At 42.1% G+C, this 15,648-nt stretch overlaps 1 protein-coding gene and 1 non-coding gene across 2 annotated transcripts in view; one reads left to right on the forward strand and one right to left on the reverse strand.

Moving 5' to 3' along the window:
- The window catches only part of LOC126456044 (tolloid-like protein 1), a 1,300,043-nt gene that overhangs the window by 788,786 nt on the left and 495,609 nt on the right, over positions 1-15,648 (forward strand). The gene's annotated exons all lie outside the window — the stretch shown is intronic.
- On the reverse strand, positions 14,369-14,442 carry Trnap-ugg (transfer RNA proline (anticodon UGG)). Its single transcript has one exon. It is a non-coding gene; the product is annotated as a tRNA-Pro (tRNA).

Consider the following 15,648-nt stretch of genomic DNA (forward strand, 5'->3'; position numbering starts at 1 on the left):
TCATCTCATCTCCTTTAACATACTAAAGAAATCGAAAATATGAAGAGTCGGAAGTTTACGGAAAAACGAGCAAGATCACTAACCACAGAAGTAAAGAAATTTACTTGATCTTTCAAGTGGCAAATCGTTCCTCTCTCTTTCTCCGAAGATTAGCGGTTCTCGCTGGAACAAATTTCGGTGATATAATTGCTTCATGGATCTATCGAGAAATTACGGAGTAAAAATGTATTTGAAATTGAAATTCGGTATTATTTGCGCCATACGTTTGAATACATTATTGAACCTGATCAAAAACAATTCCCAGTTCGAATGCATTTCTAGTAATTAACTTTTTGTCATACATCTTCATACGAAATAGTTACATCACAAAACATGTCACATCCGGAAATGCCTCTCGCACTTTGGAACCAAAATACATCACAGTTCCAACAAAGACAAAAACAGATTACGAATATCTACAACGCATGCTTAGGTATTTGAGGTGAAACTGTAAGGTGTTTTAGCTGGTATTCTGAAGTTTGTTTTCGTAAGTAGTCCTTATATCAAAAGTCTTTTCTTCAACTTAGATGAAAATAGGTAACCCCATTCACTATAGTTATTTTCTACCGTTTCGAGAGATTCCAGACCTGTCATTGCGGCCATGAAATTGTGGATCGCCTCAACATTGCGAAGGAAGAACATAAAGCTGGATTCGTTGGTTCCACAATCTCATTAATACCCGCAGACAATTGTTTCCATACAAGTATGGCTCGCCAGTGCAAAACCTTTGCTTAACATGTAGCGACCAATAACGGCCGCCATATTCCTTTCATTTGCTCACTATTCACGGACCGCCATTTGCGGCGTGAGGATACCTCTATTTCAGCACCCCACAGCAAGCCCCACGTAATATGACACACTACATATCTCGGTTGATAAAATAATAAGAAGAAAAATAACCATATAATATGTACTATGTTTTGCTCACAAACTTGTTCTGAATCTCGAACCGCTTGTGAAATATTTTGTGTCCCCGAATTCATTTCAAAAGTAGTTCCAAAAATTGAAACAAGCTTTTAGACAAATGACTTTAAGTAGACTATCGAGTGATTTGTTCTATAGTTAACGCTGGTAAAATATTTTATCTGTAGAAATATTTTTAATTCACCGATGTGCTTTCTCGACCGCATCCAATAGCTGTGGAATAGAGAAGTATGGTGATGCAACGGTTAACTGTTTCCTGAAAATAGTCTAAATACTAGGTCGAACCTTGTTGCAATAGGACAGTTTTAGGAGACATGTTAATTTGGGAATGAAGTTGAAACAGTTCTTTCGACAGATCTGGCTTCCCATTTACTACACTTCCCGCCTATTTTTGGAAAAAAATTAACTTTCATTTAGTAACAAAGCTTATAAAACTTCACTCTTATTTTCAGCAGTTTTCCAGCGCAGTTACCACAGTTCCTTGTTTGATATTAACAACCATTGTTATTCAGTATAAAGTAAAAAGAAGAAAAATAATCACACAGAGAAATGATAGTCTCAGTATGTACCACGTTTTGTTCACAACCTTGTTCTGAATCTCAAACCGCTAATGAAATATTTTGGATCCCCGTATTTCGTGAAACCTTCTACATATCATAGATAATCCGTGTTCTATCCCTAAATGCGTTCTGTAAGTTTCTTTTTTTTTCATTTGTATTTTTTCCGTTTCGAAATTGATTGGAATACGAGGTTTAACAACGTAGCTAATAAGGAATAAGAACGAGGTAGGCAAATAAATTTCTCAAATGACTAGGACTAGTAAAGAATTAAAATTTTAATCCTGGTCGACTTACAATGGTTATTTCTCTCAATCTGTTACATGTCGTGTTTCCTTCGAACAATTACCAACTACCGGCACCAAGAAAATGTAATGGACGTAATATTTGCTCAAATACATCGTTTCTTCCGAAGATTTGGCAGAAAACAGACTTCTTGTACATTGAAAAATTTTGTTTTTCTGGAATTAATTTTAATTTATATCACATATAAAATCGCGTGAAAAACAGATACAGACAGCTGATTATAACTCTTTGTTGCTTCCTCGCGGTTGTGCAATTCTGGCCGGATCTGAGAAGCACATTGCACTTTAGAAATCTCCAAATAAATTTCTGTACCGCCCCTGGCTGTAATAAAGGCATCGCGCAGTCCGTTGTCTGTGGTCCCTGGCAGCAGCGTTGCTCGGAATTATTTTATTTTTCTTATTAACCAACGTATTCCTACCTATTTCGATACGGGAAAAATAAAAAATACAACAACCGCAAAATGCATTTGAGAATCGAATAGAAAACAGATGTCTATTCTTCAGCCAGATGCCTTTGTCGTTATATACCAGCGCTTTCTTTGAGCAGCGTTTACCTGACGGTTACATAAGCGGCAGTCGTAACAATGTCATTCCTCGATTTCTAGAGAAATATACGTTTGAGAAACCCATATATGATGATGAAAAATGCACAATTTTGAATTATATATCGATCCTGTTCAATTTTGAGTCGATTACTCCTCATAAATTTTAGGGATGGATTTTGTTGAGCCAAAATATCTTAGTTTTTGCCTTTAGCTTCTACACAAGTGATAAGTCAAGTGTGAGTTAAATAGTTTGGCCGTGTCTTTTGCCTTTCCCTTGTGTTCGCTTGTGAGTAGACGGGTTATACGATATCTTCTTGATGATTCAAGACTTTCACCGTTATCCGTCATTCTTGCAACCAGATTCGCTTCTGGTCTAGCAAGTTCTGTAACCAACCCATCCTCGTATCAACGACATCTATATTCCACAAGCTACAATATAGTGCACGGTGGAAAATACTTTGTAGCAGTACTAACGACTTCAAATGTTCAAATGTGTGTGAGTTCCTAAGGAACCAACTGCTGAGGTCATCGGTCCCTAGACTTACTCACTACTGAAACTAACTTATACTAAGAACAACACCCACACCCATACCCGAGGGAGGACTCGAACCTCCGGCGAGAGGGGCCGCGCAATCCGTGACGTGGCTACTAACGACTCCGTGTCCTAGTTCACACGCCTACAGACAAGAGCAAAATGACTAATTGTAAACATCTTAATCTCTCTTTTTGTTGTTCTGATGGACCGAACTCATGTTATATACCGGAGGCGGCAAAAATTTTGTACAGTCTTCGTCGACTACTGGTTCCATAAATTTACCTACAAGGGTTTCGCAGGAACTATGTAACATTTCTCTCATGTTTTCTGTTTAATTTCCGTTATCATATGCATTTTATTTTTACGGGTTGTACTGATATTTTTAGATAAAGCAACGCCACCTCGATAAGAACTCCGAACTATAGAATAGTATTCTAGAATAGGTGGCCCTAGTTCCTTGTAGGATGCTTTCTATACAGCCGTACCGCAGTTTCACACAATCCTGTCAACAAATTTAACTCTTTCATGAGCCTTTCCTACTTACGATTTCGCGTGATCGTGGCTCCACATATCGTTCTCGCATATTACTGCTATACTGTATATTTACAGGATACGGGAGGCGAAGTAAGTTCACCATTGATTCAGTAAAGAGATAAGATTGGGTTCTTTTTCACTGGAATGGGCACTATCTTGCATTTATGCATTTGTTAAGATACCAAATACATTGTAAAATTAGTTGCCTAGTTACTTGCAGAGACAATACCTCCGTGTAGATAATAGTGTCATCAATGGGCAATTTGAGAATGCTGCTGACTCTGTCTGGGCTAGCAGTACAGTGAAAATACTTTCCATAATAGAAGTAGCACTACTTCACCTCATTTCGTTAAAAGTGTTCGGCACAATGGATTCCGTGTTCATTACTTTTCTCTGCACTACAACGCTATATGTCAGCAATACTGCCAAAGGGTGCTGCGTGGGCCTAAAAATAAAAGGCCCATTAAACTCGCAGTAGCCCAATGAAACGTCCAGGTGAATCGAATAAATTGAGGAAAGTTTCGACAAATGGACTTCGTAAATATTTAAAAGGCATTACCGCATTCTTCGTATGATCCAATATCCCATTCCGGTATTCGTAAAATAGACCCAAGGCTCAAAGTGAACTGTAAAGTGGTGAAATAGGAGCTGTAAAACGAGCCGGGATAGCGGTGATGCATTGAATTCACATCTGGGAGAGATGCATCACGAGAACAGTTTATTTCTCACTGCTCAACATAAACTTCATATTTCAATAATTACCTGGCGCAATATATAGAGTGCTTATTTGATAAAGGCTACGCAGGTAGGCGCCACGTCTCATTGCCTAGGTATTGCGACATATGATCGCACCGCTAAAGACTTGACCGTTCGCCAGCCACTAACATAGAAACGAAACGTCGTATGTCAGCTGTATGCGGTTAAATGACGGCTAGTTATAATAAAAAACATATCTATTTGCGACAATTCACTTATTATGAGAGTTCATAGACTATATTCCTGCACTTCGTTTAGGTTTTATCCTACAGCACGGTTGCGGAATCAGAAATCGTCAGCGTGAATGTCGGTTCGAAGACGTCTCTAGGCCGCCATTGTAAAGACAGGTTTTCCTGGCACAGTCCAGGCTGATATGGTTGCCTTAGGTTGGGAGAATCTCCGGAGCAAATCAAGATCAGAATGTGGAAGCCAAGTTAGATTATAGTCTTTGTGAACAAAGATGAACTGTGTGTCTCGTCACTTGCGTGTCAAAGCGAGGAGTGTACTCCTTACGGGGAAAGGGAAAGACGCTTGGTCAGTCAGACTCTCCCTGTAATGTTACATCCATACTGCTGCACGCTCTTTCCAAACAAACTTTCACTGACTACCTCACGAAGAAAATCCCCTGAGGGTGTGTTAGGGAATAGCCACCGGACTTTTTCTTGTTTACACTGCAATGACCACGAAAAATAAAAATCTGGATAACAAACTTACGTACTGAAACCTAGAGAACCATCCGCGTTTGCAGCTGCTCACTGCCGTCTCCACCGCAGCTAGGAAAGCTGAATCCAGCATTCGAATGGAAGGCGTGAATCATATTGTAAAGTATGCTATGCAGTCACACAAGCATTTAGTACCGCGGTACCTATTAATGATAAGAGAGAAGTACGACGGAAATTAAACGACTTGAAAATTATATTGAAGTGTTTTTGTAAATAATACATTCTCTTGGTTGACAGGCAGATGAATACGAATAAAGCTTTAAATTAGTTGCTTAGTTTCAGCTTAAAAATTTTTCTTCTTTATCACCTCGCAAAAGGGCCAGAATTGATAGGAAAAAAATAATGTTCCACAGATAAGATCGTTGGAGATCACCAGCGGTAGTGATCACATCTGGATCACTTAATCACTGTTTGCATATAATTATTTAGAAATCGATGATGAAATAACGAGCAAGTTAAGTGTTCTCTTGTACCTGTGCGATAATATGGAATATTACCAGAGTGTAAATACGATTGTTACATATTTTCTGGCAATAAATCAAAACATTCCCAAAGTATAAGTCTTTAATTTCTGCTGTATATGTGTGTATTGTTTTATGCTGGATTTCAGAGAAGCGTGAATGATAGCCTGTATTGGCGAAGTAATGGTAGTGGTTTGCAGGGTAGCAACATAAATACTAAAAAAACATTCTAGTCATCAATTCCGCAGGCAGCTAAAGGGTGAGCCTTGAATCTACCGACAAATTTTGATAAGTCGTATACCTCAGCATATAAATTGAAACCGTTAGCATTCGGCCACATACAGTGTGAGTTCCTGAATAACAGTGGATGGAATGTACGTCCTGTACCACTGTTTACTATCACGGATGCTGATGATAAATGTGGTACGTGGAACCACAAAGTTACGTGATACGTAACTAATGTGCGAACCTTTAAATACTACGAATTTGATGAATGTAGATTGAAACTAGCTGTAACTAAACGAAACTGATAAAGGTGCACTTTGAAAATGACTTCTAAAAAGGTGAAGAACCTGCTTTTAACCCCCTGTGAAAAATGTTTATAAATTTTTAGAGTTTAATAAAAAGATTTTTTATTAAGTTTTGATGTTTCAAACTTGGTCCCCAGTAGTTTGCTGAAGAATAATTTGCTAGGCTTCTTTAATCGCACAATTGTTTTCTGACTGTACTCTGCTGGAAATATCTTTGCAACAGTACAAGTGTATGTCATGTTTATAATGAAACGTTCCACTGATTCACAGTTCTCGTTAATGATAACAGAGTTAAATGCCTCTCCGGTCTTACAGTTTAATTGTGCATTTCTCACCTTTCGCTCATATTTTATTTCCAATTATGTCAGTTATACGTATGGCCTATTGCTGTATTAATGGTGTGAGACCCAAAAGCGTATGGAATAGTCCATGGTAGGTCGCTGTGCAAATATAAACGTTCTCAAAATTCTCTGTAAAGGAACAGACCAGTATTTCCATATACTATGCCATAAGGTAAAACCAATGTTCCACTGTTGTTTGTTTTCTTTGTTTGCTTAATATGTTTCTGGGCTCACATTAGTGGCCTATCTTTACAAGAGATCACGCACGGGACAAAGATGGCAGAGAACGGTTATCTTCATTGTCAAAAACGAGTAACACGAGGCATCAGACATGTCTTCTGTACCAACACGCCATATGCTCCGCACTGTTTACATTTATACTGTGTGCAGTTATACTCACTGCCACGCAGTCTCAAAGCAATTAGGCCTACAGATCGAATGAATTATAACACAATATTTGTAATCTACAAACAATTTCACGGATTTAGTGGAGAGTGTACTGCATACCACTTTCAACTTATCCAAACCCTCCATTACCTCATAGTCTTTTTCCATTGTTGAATGGTTCGCGTAAAGACTGTAGGTAGTCCTGTTTATAAGCTCGAATTTGTTATGATCACTTTCTGGCATGTAAGGCTTGTAACAAAACGAGCCGACAAACGACTAGGGCTTGTCGAGAGTGCCCCGAGGAAGAAATTCAGGATAGGAACCCATAACTGGAAATGACATCCAACGACGCGGTATAACGCCGAGCTACAGCCTGCCACCAAGTCACGTCATGGGCTCTTAATGTGAGTTCGTATGCTAACAGACCGCGAGTAGAATATCTTGTAATGGGTACGACAGCATGCAGTGCGTTATATATCGAACGCGAGCAGGCCTACCTCAACAACGCAGTAGACTGTAGAGCATAAAAACTGGTGTCCGTTGCCGAAGGGGCGGCCTAACGACAGACGTTAGTCCTTCCAGCTTCGACGTTCTGTAGTGTCATCGACTGATGCTCCGGACATGAGTTTCTACCTTCAACTTGTTCCTCAAGTTCCCCTCTACGGTTTCTCGAAATATATCTGCATCGTTTCGTTAGAGCCTTGATATATAACAATCGAGTACGTTTTTCAACCGGTATTTTGATGTGCGTCCTCAAGTTTCAGCAGAAGTTTCTCCTAGTATGCCTCTCTCGTATTATCTGCCACTGGAGTTGGGTGAGTATCTCCATGACAAGAGGGCAATGCGTTAAGTCTTCAATGACTACCATAATGCAATATTATCGATGGATATCTCGCAAAATCCAAAGAAATTTTGGTCATATGTAACGGATGCTAGTAGAACCAAAGTTATTGTCCAGACACTTAGGTACGAGACAGGACTAAATTTGAGAGTAACAAAGCAAAAACCGAAACACTCAACTCAATCTTCAAATATGGCTTTACAAATGAAAATCAACAGATAGTGCCCCAACGTAATTCCTGCACCACCGCTGAGATGTATGATGCAGATATAAGCGTCAGTCGTCCTTAGGAACTCTAAAGTCGCTAAAAGTGAACAAATATCCAGGCCGCTACCAGAGTCAATATGGAATTTGTGATCTGAATGAATCCCCCCTTGTAACTATACCGTACAGACATCGAACAAAAAATCAACTACATTCTACTATAAGAATGGTATCAGAACTGATTCACAAAACTAACGTGGAATATCCTTCATATCCATTTCTAGTAGAATTTTAGAACATATTCTGAGCTCAAACATAATGATGTAACAGAATGAACCGAATGAAACCCACCACGAATTCCGGAACATCAATAATGTAAAACAACTCGCACGTTTCTCACATGACACGCTGAAAGTCTTGGATAAAGGCAGTCGAATATATGCAGTATTTCTCTTTTTCCAGAAAAGATTATTTGCAGAAAGGATTTGATTACGATTAATTGAAGCACATAGTAATTTAAAATTCTTATTTTTTCAGCTGAATGCGTTCATCGCAAAGGTACAATGTTAAAATTACTTTCCCTCTCCCCTCTGAATATTTTCAAATACCACACTCGGTTGTAACCTACAGCCGGTCGTGGTGGCCGTGCGGTTCTAGGCGCTACAGTCTGGAGCCGAGCGACCACTACGGTCGCAGGTTCGAATCCTGCCTTGGGCATGGATGTGTGTGATGTCCTTAGGTTAATTAGGTTTAAGTAGTTCTAAGTTCTAGGGAACTTATGACCACAGCTGTTAAGTCCCATAGTGCTCAGACCCATCTGATCCATTTTTTTTTTGTAATTTACATAACAGTGTATTACTCATTTATTTCTATCTGTTGTGTGTCAAAGTTACTTGTGACAATAAAATATTTACCGAGCGAGGTGGCGCAGTGGCTAGCACACTGGACTCGTATTCGGGAGGACGACGGTTCAATCCCGCGTCCGGCCATCCTGATTTCGGTTTTTCGTAATTTCCCTAAATCGCTCCAGGCAAATGCCGGGATGGTTCCTTTGAAAGGGTACGGCCGACTTCCTTCCCCGTCCTCTCTGTCCATCTCGTCTTTTTCCTTTTCCTCTCACTTCTTCCTCGCCCTCTCTTTGCCCATCTCCTCCTCCCCCTCTATGTGCCCATCCTCTCCTTCCCCCTCTCCATCTGTCCATCTCTTCCTCCCCTTTTCTGTCACTATCTCCCACACCCTAACACAAGGTTTCTGGCTCTAATTCTCACAGCACTTGTTTCTAGATAGCAAATAATATGTGTAGCAAGTTTAGCTAAAATCGACCCACAAGTTTAGCAGTTTTTCACCCGTGGCTTTGCCCACATAATCTCATGCCACATACACTGACGAAAAACAAAATTCGCAGCAGCAAAGAACAATTAATTTAGAGTAATCAAATTTCAAGAATACATTTGCCTAGGTAACATATTTAAGTGATAAAAATTGCAAGATCACAAGTTAACGGCGTGAGATAAGCCATTGCAAATATGAAATGCTGGTACATTAATAACTAGTGTAACCACCAAAATGTGCAATCATGCAAACGTGCATGTGTTGTGCTGACACGTGTCGAATGTCAGTTTGTGGGATTGAGTTCTATGCCTATTGCACTTGGTCGGTCAATACAGGGTGGTTTACGGTATTTGTGAATGACGTTGAGATGATGTCCAACATATTCTCGATTGGAGACAGAAATGGTGATCCAGCAGGCCTAGGCGACATGTCAACACTATGTACAGTATGTTGGGTTACTACGACAGCGGTATGTGGGCGAGCGTTATCCTGTTGGAAAACAAGCGGTATGTGGGCGAACCGCAAGGCCACTACGGCCGCCGGAGCCCAATGTTCTTGTGGTCGTATATTCCAGTGACCACCACTGTCAGCAATCATGTACTACGGCTACATTCCTGCCAAGTCTTTCTGCAATATCGCAGAGGGAATATCCAGCCCTGTTACATGACCTCCTTTAAACTCAAGTGAGGTGGTGATAATGGCGGCTTTGTCGCCTTAAAGGCACTCTCGACTAACATCAACTCACCACATCTAATCTCAAAGGTAACTAGCACTGACGACCGTTACAGCGTATATTTAAAGCAAACTTCATTTGTATATCCATAGTGAAGTTACTAGCGCCATTCTTATGCGACTGACGCGAAATCTGAATAGACATCATCATTCAGATGTAGAAATACTCCTACCAACTTTCGTTTATGTCGCACAACTCCTTCCTAGTGTTGTGATTTTTTTTTGTTGCCGCCAGTTTTATTTAATATAGCTGAATACTTATTTAAACGGTATCTGTAGCGAATTATACACTCCACTTTCGTTTTCAAGAAGGTATCTATTTATGACATATCATCTGAACTGTGAGTCCCTGAATAACACATTTTTGCAGTTATATTCGGTGGTATATGTGAACTCTGTCTGCCAAATGTGTCGGGAATACAGTTAGTAGTCAAGACGTACTAAATCTAAATGTCATGTCTGATGTGACAGTTTTACTTCATGAACAACGAAAATGTAGTAAGCGATAAACTCTATTGCTTTCATAATTTACTGGGAGTTGTCATGAACAAAAAGTTTCTTAAAGGTCTGAAATTACATGTAACGTTTTTCGCAAGTTACTAAGTGCTGTCCTTCTAAAATACTGGATGAACAAAGCCTGGATATTCGCGCGTCGTGGGCTACACTTCTTTTTCATCCATCCTCTTTGATAGGTAAGTGGTTCCTACCTACACATTGATTCTTTTCAGAGAATAAATGATTTTCGAAGGGGATGTGGAACATAATCACAATCTATTGGGTAAGATCTTGGTCGGGCTTATCAGTAGAAAAATATATTTGAAAACAAACTAAAAAATATACGTAGATCGTATATGAACAAAAGAAAAATGTAATTACAATTAATAATACGTCCAGTTATCAGCAGCGTAATAACTGCTTGACATCTTCCAGGCATGCTTGAAACCAAGTTTTCCGCTATTCACATGGAAGAGAACTCCACATGCGTCGAATATGCATTGACAGCTGTTTCAAAGGGAAGATCTAGTTTTCTTGCAACTTCATTTCGATGTAAGACCATACATGTTTAATGGGTTTAGCGTCAGGCGACTGTGAGAGCCAGTTCAATACGTGCACACCTTTATCCTTTTTCCAGTCGCTGCAAAGCCTGTGCGGTGCTTCGGATCGTTGTCGTCTTGCTGTATCCAATATTCCGTTTTATCGATGAACCTACGTTTGACAGTCTGCACAAAACATCTTTGATAAGGGCGACGTGTAAGCTGCTCTCGTGTCTCTTCTTGTGTATCGCAGTCAGGAGTGAAAAGTAAACTAATGCTTTATGGACACTACATGAGAGGCAGAGGTTCCCCCTCTTGCGTTGTGAAGGAACTAATACGGTATCCTTTACCATCCGTGTGTAATGCCGAGGAAGCTCTTACTTAACAATCTATAATGTACTCCGTCTTCAGGCCACGAGTGGCCTACCGGGACCATCCGACCGTCGTGTCATCATAAGTGGAGGATGCGAATAGGAAGGGCGTGGGGTCAGCACACCGCTCTCCCGGTCGTTATGATGGTATTCTTGACCGAAGCCGCTACTATTCGGTCGAGTGACTCCTCAATAGGCATCACGAGGCTGAGTGCAACCAGAAAAATGGCAACAGCGCATGGCGGCCTGGATGGTAACCCATCCAAGTGCCGAGCGCGCCCGACAGCGCTTAACTTCGGTGATCTCACGGGAACCGGTGTAGCCACTGCGGCAAGACCGTTGCCGCTAACAGTCTATACATATGCTTTTATAATATTTATGGATATCTTTTTTCTGCTATCCGATTTTGATGAAATAGCGCCTATATGTTGCCCCAAAGCTATGCTCAAGTTATCTCTGAAAAACCCACGAATATTCGTCTTGTAGTTTCAGAGATTAGCTTGTTGAAACGCGCAGGAGGGTTTTACCGTACAGACATGTCGCAGTTGCCATTTAGAGAACAGGGCAATTCATAAATTTTACAGACGCACGCTGTAGAAGAGGAGGCTGGGTTTCCTCCTGACGCCGCACTAGCAGCCTGTCCAAATCTATAAAACAGGACGAGGCCGGCAGTATACGAGCGGTCCCGGCTCAGCCTATCCCATCCCATTCCGCCGCAGCCGCGCAGCCATTCGCGGGGGCCGGTTCGACCTAGAAAGGCGGCCGTTCCATCCGCCTCCACCTGACGTCGCCAGGAAATAAACAGCCAATCAGAAACTGCAGACGCCGGTGGGGCTTTTGTGCGCGCGTCCGCCATTGTGCGGTCCATCGCCGAGATTGCCGCCCCACTGCGGGCGACTCATCTGTGTCTGCAGACGTCGGGCAGGGGGGTGGGCGGCGCGGTGGCAAGTGCGAGTGACAGGCCGGCCAGCTGGAAACAACGCCAGCGCCAGCGACGGCGGTGAATAAACCGGTTAGTTAGCGGTCGGGCCGCGCCGGGCGACAGCTTTTTGTCGCGTGCCCGCTGGAGCGCGGGTGGGCCAGAGCCGCAGAGATGCTAGATGCTCGCAGGCCGGCCGCTGGCTGTGGCCTAACAAGCTCGCCGCTAACGAGCGCCGCTTTGCAGATCCCCCTCGTCTCGTCTCGTCATCCCCCGGCTGCTAGACAACTATTGCGGGCTGCTAACGTCACCAGCGCCTCGAAACCCAGTCTCTGCTGGCGAACGTGACGTGCTGACCGTCAGGTTGCGTAAGGAACGAAAGGTTTCCACTACACAACGCATTCGAACAACTCGCAGAAACTGCTTCACCCTGCCCTCTCTTAAGGGGGGGGGGGGGGTACGACATCAAACTGGCCGACTTGGAGCAGGAGAGGCACCACAGGGCATTTTAATTTCCACTGTCTATACTTTTACAAATAAATTAATAAAACTTTGTTAGCATGTATACAGGGTGTTACAAAAAGGTACGGCCAAACTTTCAGGAAACATTCCTCACACACAAAGAAAGAAAATATGTTCTGTGGACATGTGTCCGGAAACGCTTACTTTCCATGTTAGAGCTCATTTTATTACTTCTCTTCAAATCACATTAATCATGGAATGGAAACACACAGCAACAGAACGTACCATCGTGACTTCAAACACTTTGTTACAGGAAATGTTCAAAATGTCCTCCGTTAGCGAGGATACAAGCATCCACCCTCCGTCGCATGGAATCCCTGATGCGCTGATGCAGCCCTGGAGAATGGCGTATTGTATCACAGCCGTCCACAATACGAGCACGAAGAGTCTCTACATTTGGTACCGGGGTTGCGTAGACAAGAGCTTTCAAATGCCACCATAAATGAAAGTCAAGAGGGTTGAGGTAAGGAGAGCGTCGAGGCCATGGATTTGGTCCGCCTCTACCAATCCATCGGTCACCGATTCTGTTGTTGAGAAGCGTACGAACACTTCGACTGAAGTGTGCAGGACCTCCATCGTGCATGAACCACATGTTGTGTCGTACTTGTAAAGGCACATGTTCTAGCGGCACAGGTAGAGTATCCCGTATGAAATCATGATACCGTGCTCCATTGAGCGTAGGTGGAAGAACATGGGGCCCAATCAAGACATCACCAACAATGCCTGCCCAAACGTTCACAGAAAATCTGTGTTGATGACGTGAGTGCACAATTGCGTGTGGATTCTCGTCAGCCCACACATGTTGATTGTGAGAATTTACAATTTGATCACGTTGGAATGAAGCCTCATCCGTAAAGAGAACATTTGCTCTAAAATGAGGATTGACACATTGTTGGATGAACCATTCGCAGAGGTGTACCGTGAAGGCCAATAAGCTGCTGATAGTGCCTGCACACGCTGTACATGGTACGGAAACAGCTGGTTCTCCCGTAGCACTCTCCATACAGTGACGTGGTCAACGTTACCTTGTACAGCAGCAACTTGTCAGACGCTGACATTAGGGTTATCGTCAACTGCACGAAGAATTGCCTCGTCCATTGCAGGTGTCCTCGTCGTTCTAGGTCTTCCCCAGTCGCGAGTCATAGCCTGGAATGTTCCGTGCTCCCTAAGACGGCGATCAATTGCTTCGAACGTCTTCTGTCGGGACACCTTCGTTCTGGAAATCTGTCTCGGTACAAACGTACCGCGACACGGCTATTGCCCGGTGCTAATCCATACATCAAATGGGAATCTGCCAACTCCGCATTTGTAAACATTGCACTGACTGCAACACCACGTTCGTGATGAACACTAACCTGTTGATGCTACGTATTGATGTGCTTGATACTAGTACTGTAGAGCAATGAGTCGCATGTCAACACAAGCACCGAAGTCAACATTACCTTCCTTCAATTGGGTCAACTGGCGGTGAATCGAGGAAGTATAGTACATACTGATGAAACTAAGATGAGCTCTAACATGCAAATTAAGCGTCTCCGGTCACATGTCCACATAACATCTTTTCTTTATTTGTGTGTGAGGAATGTTTCCTGAAAGTTTGGCCGTACCTTTTTGTAACACCCTGTATACTAAGATGGTATCTGTTCTTTCGGACATGTCCGAAAGAACGGAGACCATCGGTGACCATGCAGCTCGTTAGAATGAAATTACAATGAAATGAACACCCTTAATTGCTTACAGGCGTTGATATACGTCAACGGGGACAGATGAAAATGTGTGCCCCGACCGGGACTTGAACCCGGGAACTCCTGCTTCCATGGCAGACGCACTATCCATCTGAGCCACCGAGGCTCAGATGGATAGAGCGTCTTCCATGGAAGCAGGAGATCCCGAGTTCGAATACCGGTCGGGGCACACATTTTCATCTGTCCCCGTTGACGTATATCAACGCCTGTAAGCAGCTAAAGGTGTTCATTTCATTGTAATTTGTCAGCATGACCAGAAAGGGTTCAGGATTCACGCTCATAGCAATGGAAGTTCAAAAATATAACAATATATATATATATATATATATATATATATATATATATATATATATATATTTACATTTTTTCACTTACTATTGGCTGCATTCGTTGCTATAGGTACACATTCTTCATAAGTTAGGGAGATTCCTCGATGAATTTTGCACAGCATACAAACCATACTTACAGGTGTATGAAACTCTAGAATATCCCAGATCTATTAAAAACTGTGCTAAAAATTGAGATAATTAACCATAAAATTTGAGTTTTTTTTAAACATGAAGTTTAAAATGTAACAGCTCATTCATTTTTTCATTAATTAATTAAATGCTAGAGTTTCATACACCTGTAAGTATTGTTTGTATGCTGTGCAAAACTCATCGAAGAATCTCTATTACTTGTGAAGAAAACTGTACCTATAGCAACAAACGCAGCGCCGGCCGCGGTGGCCAAGCGGTTCTAGGCGCTTGAGTCCGGAACCGCGCGACTGCTACGGTTGCAGGTTCGAATCCTGCCTCGGGCATGGGTGTGTGTGATGTCTGTAGGTTAGTTAGGGTTAAGTAGTTCTACGTTCTAGGGGACTGATGACCTCAGATGTTAAGTCCCATAGTGCTCAGAGCCATTTGAACCAACAGATGCAGAAAGATGAAATTTCACAATTAAAAAATTATTTTGTTATCCTTTTGAACTTACATTGCTATGAGTTTCAATCCTGAATCCTTTATGGTCGTGTTGACAAAGTTTTATGAATTTATTTGTAAAATTATAGACAGTGGAAATTAAAATGTCGTGTGGCGGCCCGTTTGACGTCCTACCCCCCCTTAAGCCGCCGGCACATGCGCTGTGCATCCGAACGTTGAGCGTACCGAGTTTCTGACGTCATAGCGTGTAATAGCACGCTCGGGAGTCTTTCCGAACGTGCAGAGCAATATCTGACATGTCTGTTTTTTTTTTAATCTCGTTTTGTTCGATTTTGTTCGTTGAATCTGCTCGGGGCGGACGTCGTAGGACACCCGTTTAAGTTTGTTGTTGA

This window comes from Schistocerca serialis, chromosome 2 (genome assembly GCF_023864345.2).
Source record: "Schistocerca serialis cubense isolate TAMUIC-IGC-003099 chromosome 2, iqSchSeri2.2, whole genome shotgun sequence".
Lineage (NCBI taxonomy): Eukaryota > Metazoa > Arthropoda > Insecta > Orthoptera > Acrididae > Schistocerca > Schistocerca serialis.